Below are 6,168 nucleotides of genomic sequence, written 5' to 3'. Positions count from 1 at the left end.
CTCTCAACTAATAAGAAATATCATTAATCTTGTTTAGCTGATTTATTGTAGGGACGATTTTTTTAATCTAATCTTTTTATTTATAATATTAAGATTTGGACTTCTTTTATTTTAAAGGATCTAACATTTTATCTCATTAAATTAATTGGTATAACTTAAGTTCTCGAGGTTTATATATTAGATATTTATCAATTTTTGTTTTTTAATGAATAGTTTGGGTATTTTAAAGCTTTTTTATTTGATGGGAAATAGGAAATAAAAAAGAAAATAGAAGAAAAAAATCAAATATTTTTATTTGATGGGTATTTTAGGTTTTCTTTATTTGACATGTTCATGTTTAATTAGTTATATAAATTTTCTAACTTTTTATGCATTAGTAATTTATCACATTGTATTTGATGATATTTTTGTTGTGTTCGTTTTATATATATATATATATATATATCTCTCTTTTCATAGTATATTTGTATATTTATTATAATAATTTAATTTTAAATATTTTATTTAAATTTTGAATATGTGCCTAAATAATATAAATATTTTTTTAAAATAATAAGAATTCCAAAAAAAAATTCTAATATCATTAATTAGTAACCGAAACAATAAACTATATAATTAAAGAAACCCAATTGCTTAAATGAAGCCAACGCATTGTTTTCAACGGGCTAAGTAGTTACGGCCAAAACTTAAAAAATTAGCTAACCCTTATTCTCATATGTAATAAGATAGGGGAGGTAGGATGGTAGGCTGTCACCAACGTCAGGTTGAGAGCAACTTCCGTAGAAGACCTCCGAATTATGAAATGTCCTCCGTGGAACTCGATCCCATGACCCCAAAGTTAAGAGTCTTGTGCTCTACCAACTTAGCTGGATGATCATTTCATAAGTATTATATTGTTTAAAATAAGTATTAATATATAATGTATTATAAAATATTTTTATTTCAAATTTTAAATTTTTAAACTCTAAATCTACAAGATCAATTGATAAATTCTAAATTCTAAATTCTAAATTCTAAATTCTAAATTCTAAATTCTAAATCCTAAATCCTATTCCTCGATGCCATATTGTTGAGTTTCTTTTAACTTGCTAGTTATGTATGGAATAATTTTCTTAAAATAATATTATTATATTATTAAAAAATAAACTAATATCTCGATATTTAAAATCAAATTTTAAAGACTACTTCGTATATATATACAGTGGCGGATAAAAAGCATATCTAGAATGGACACGTGTTTGATTTATGCATATGAACAGAAACTCAACTGTTGTGGACTTCGTCATGGCTATAACCTTGGTTCACCAGCTCAGAGAAAGTAGCTTCAGGTGATATATACTACGATTAAATTAGTCTAAAAATATAACAGATTTTTGAGTGATTAATTATGGTTCGTATAAATAGCGTTGATGGGCAGAGGATGGCTATTGCTTGACAATAAATGAAGAACAAATGATTAGTTTCATGCATGGTTTTCAAAGCTGAACCGGTTAGCGAACCGATTATGTTATCGGTTCATTAGTTTAATTGGTTGAATCGATTTGACCGGTCGAAAAAACCGAACGACGTCATAATTATTTAAAAAGTTAAATAAAAATATCAAAAATATTTAATAAAAAATAATTTTTTTATATCACAAGTCATATTCAAAGTAAATCATAACATATATATATATAAGTTAAAAATCATAAAATTAAATAAAACAAAATGATTCAAATTAACTACAACATAATATTTAAGGTAAAACATATTAAATAATAAATATAATTATATAACTATAATAAAAAATAAATTTGGGGCTAAAAAAATCATAACAAAATGATATTGTTTGGTTTAATTTTAAAAAAAAAGTAACCTCACATGGTTAAGAAACATAGAAGAGCATCCCAGAAGTCTAAAGAGTAAAAATATGAGAACAAAACAATTTCGCATGGCTAAGAAACATAAAAGAGCATCCCAACTAACTTCTATAAATAATAGAGGTAATTTGACATTCAAAATCATGGAGCCTTTTGGTGAGCATAGAGTGAACTATTTTTTTGCTTCAATCAAGCTTGAATTTTAGGCTTCATGTAACACCCTCAACCCGTATCCGACCCGGATACAAGTCTGAGGTGTCACATTGACTATTCAAACTTTAAACTTTTAACGAAAACCAATGAAATTTAAAACTTTTATTAAAATAACATTGTCATTGTACACGAGTTAACCAAAACAAGACAAAACTAATCAGAACATTTGTAACTAACACTTTTCTTACATGCCAACACACTACATACAACAAAATACCTACTATGACTTTCCTTCTGATCTGATCGTTGAGTAGAGATATGTTGATCTGTAAATTCCTATTCTTGATTCTCCTGCTCTTCGAAACCTACATGTAAAAACACTTACACGCTAAGTCATAGACTTAGTGAGGCATAATTACATAATAAAGAATTACTAAAAATATAAACATGTCGTCTACTATCCAAACGCAATTATACTATCATACCATCATTTATTATACCACATATGAGACAATATAAATCATAATAATACCATATTAAGATACAATTATATACATCCTCGTTATGTCCTATTTAAGCCCATATACACTATTGAGAACCCAAGGTATACGAGTATTATGAGTTGTGCACACGTATGATGTCACCACAGCTTAATGAATGTTCCGAATGACCTATCCAGGGGTCATAAAGATCCTCGGTAACTATCCAGAGGTCATAAAGATCCTCGGTAACTATCCAGAGGTCATAAAGATCCTCGGTAACTGTCCATAGGTCCCGAAGAACCTAGGTAAACTATTCATATGTTCCTTAGAACATCGGTATACAGTCCATATGTCTCGAAAGACATAGGTAGTTCTTTGACTCTTAGCATGCCAACTATACCTACAGTTCTCATAACTCATATCATGAGCATTGTCTTTTACCTTATTATATATTCACACATCATATCACATTTTTCTTTTCCTATAGCTCTTTATCACATGTTCATATGATCATCTTATCACCTATACCTTTTCATATAACCATTACATACATACATACATACATGTCATCATTTATGTTTTTATCATACTCCTATAGTATTATCCTTCATCTCTTTTATCTCTTGTTCATTTTTCATCCAATAACTTATATAAATGTATATATATCACGTATACTAGTTCCTAGGTCCCATTACACTAGCATATTTTCATATATTTGTAATCACGTAGTTTATTTTTCATATAATTCATGTCACCCCTCATATGATTTCATATTCATATGCTATATATTTCATATTCTTTCTTATGTCCTTTTCACACTTCTTATTTCATATTCTTATGAAATTATATTGATCATTTTAACTATTTCACATATTTAACACATTTATCTACCTATTTACACAACTCATATAATATATATATACTGTAACATGTCAATACATATGCTCATTCATACATATAAACCATAAAAAACACATCACACACACTTCATATACCTAATATAGATATCTCGTAACTCATTCAATCCCATATGACACATACATTCATATATAAGCTCTAATCTGGAAAATAGACGTACCACAATCTGCATAGTATATCCCATAATGCATATGGTATGAATTCATATCATCTTTAATAATATTGAATGAATCATGTATCAAGATATTAAATCTAAACTTATCGCAAGTCTAGAATTGAATATACTAACATAATCATGTTACGCATATGCACTCACCTTAGCCTTGTTTTGAATTGAATCAATTCTAACCCTTCGATTACTTTGAAGCAAAGTCACGTTCAATAACTACATAATAATACATTGATACATATCAGTATCCAATTAATATACTCTAATCTATCATTTCTTAGACCAAAAGAAAGATTTATTTCTATTTCTCTTGAAGTGCATCGATGCATTCAACAGTGCATCGATGCATTCTTTAGCATGTGCATCGATGCAGTACCCGTGCATCGATGCACAAATCACCTTCGATGTTTTCATTTTAAGGGGATGCATCGATGCACTCCTTATGCATCGATGCACCAATTGCATTCGATGTTTCCATTTTAATAGGTGCATCGATACACACTGAACAATTTCTAGAGATTTACCCTTGATGCATCGGTGCACCTTGAATTTGCATCGATGCACATAGCTCAGAATTCATTTTAAATCCCGAAAATCTACTCAAAACAACTCAAATGCTTCATATTTCATCCCCTTTCATGTTCTTAACTCTCATACACTTATTTAAACTAATTAATACCCATTCAATATCTCTTACACTTCAAAATTCATTCCTCCACATAGAATTTAAGAATTTCACTCAAATTCCCATATGATATAATTCTGATTCTAACCCTTCATATCCTTTAATCAAGTTCGAGACAAGTCAAATTCAACTTCCAATTCTCAATATAAACTTTATTTCGATATTTCATTCAAAAACTCCAAATCTTTAAATCCTCATAAACTCTTCATCTTGTTGTTTTAAAGCAAATCAATATTTCCTTAATCTTACTTAGCATCTAATAATCAAAACTAAACTTAAATTTCAGCACATAATCAGCTCAAGAGAAAACTCACATTTGCTTGGCTTCACACGTGAAGAAGAAGAAGAAAAAAAGAAGAGAACTCTGGAAACCTCTAAACTTTGTTTCCTTCCTTCCACGTGTATCTATATATACCATATATTATTATTATATTTTTCTTTTCTTTGCGAATGAGCATACTATCCTTTCATTCCTCATTCTTTTCAATTTGATCTTACACCTCATTTCTCATATAAGTCTTTAAACCACTCAATTATTATAATTTAAATCACCAAATTTTGAAACCTTACAATTTAGTCACTAACCCGGTATTGAGGATGTTACACTTCAATCGAGCTTCTAATTTTTTTTGAGTTCAAGCCTTTTCGAGTTCAAGTTTCAATATTATATTTCGAGTTCGAGTTGAACTTGATAATTTTTAGCTCGTGAGTTTGAGTCGAGTTGAGCTTACTTTTAAAGTTTTCAAGTTCGAGTCGAGCTTAGCAATACTCGAGTTCGACTCGGCTCGTTTAACAAACGACGTCGTTTGGTTTAATTTTTTTTTTTTAAAAAAAATTGGCGGTTCAACCGGTTCACGGTCCGGTCCGGTTCGAACGGTTCAGTGGTTTCGTCCGATTCAATAGTAGTGGTTTAACCGGATTACAATAAACCGGACCAGACAGCGGTTCCCGATTGAATCGGCCGGTCCGATTTTCAAAACACTGGTTTCATGGAAAGAGAAAGCTACCTGATCTGAGAGACTCCATGGAAAGTGAGGTGTTTTTCAAGTCAAAATCCAAAGAAAAATATAGCTAAACTAAACACCAGATCTTGGTCGAGTGGAATGGCGGTGGCCTTGCTTTTCAAGAGGGTTTGTTATTATGAAGAAGAAGAATCAAACGGTCAGTTAAACATGCTGAGTCAGCTGATTTAACGTGTCATGACAAATATTATGTTACTGCAGTAACGATTGTTAATAGTTGTTAACATTGAGTGACCATTAGCATAGTTTACCCTTAAAAATATTACATTCTTATGTTGTCACTATTCACAATTAATATCTATATAATAATTAATAGGATAAACTACTTCAAATACTACTTACCTTTAAACTCAATCTTGTTACTCCGTCGTTATTGATCTAACGGAATAATAACATGACAGTTGTGCACCATGACGTTGCTAACTTAGCTATCTCACCAAAACAACATAATTTTATTTTGAGAAAATTTAATAAATAATGTAACCAAGGGGATTCAAACTCAAGACCCTTTATATCAAAGTCTAAGTCTTAACCATTGTACTAACCTTAATTTTTATATAACATTACAAACATAATATACATTACATGAGTCACACATTCCAAATGTTATTTTCTAAAAAAATTCATGAAATTATTAAAAGTCTTAAATAAAACCCTAAATTCCAGAAATAATCAAAACAATACTAAATTCCTAAAATCCGAAATATTTTCAAGGAGGAAACTAAAACAAAATCTTCCCCGAAAACTAGTCTTAAAAACAACATTTACACATTAAAAATAACAATATCAATAATAAAACAACAAATTTCCCTATAGACGAATTCAATGAGCCCTAAAATTTAAAAATACAACAAAAATATGACACGAAAACCCCATAAGT

Source organism: Hibiscus syriacus, unplaced genomic scaffold (assembly GCF_006381635.1).
Source record: "Hibiscus syriacus cultivar Baekdansim isolate YM2019G1 unplaced genomic scaffold, ASM638163v2 tig00000656_pilon, whole genome shotgun sequence".
Lineage (NCBI taxonomy): Eukaryota > Viridiplantae > Streptophyta > Magnoliopsida > Malvales > Malvaceae > Hibiscus > Hibiscus syriacus.
This window is presented reverse-complemented; position numbering follows the sequence as displayed.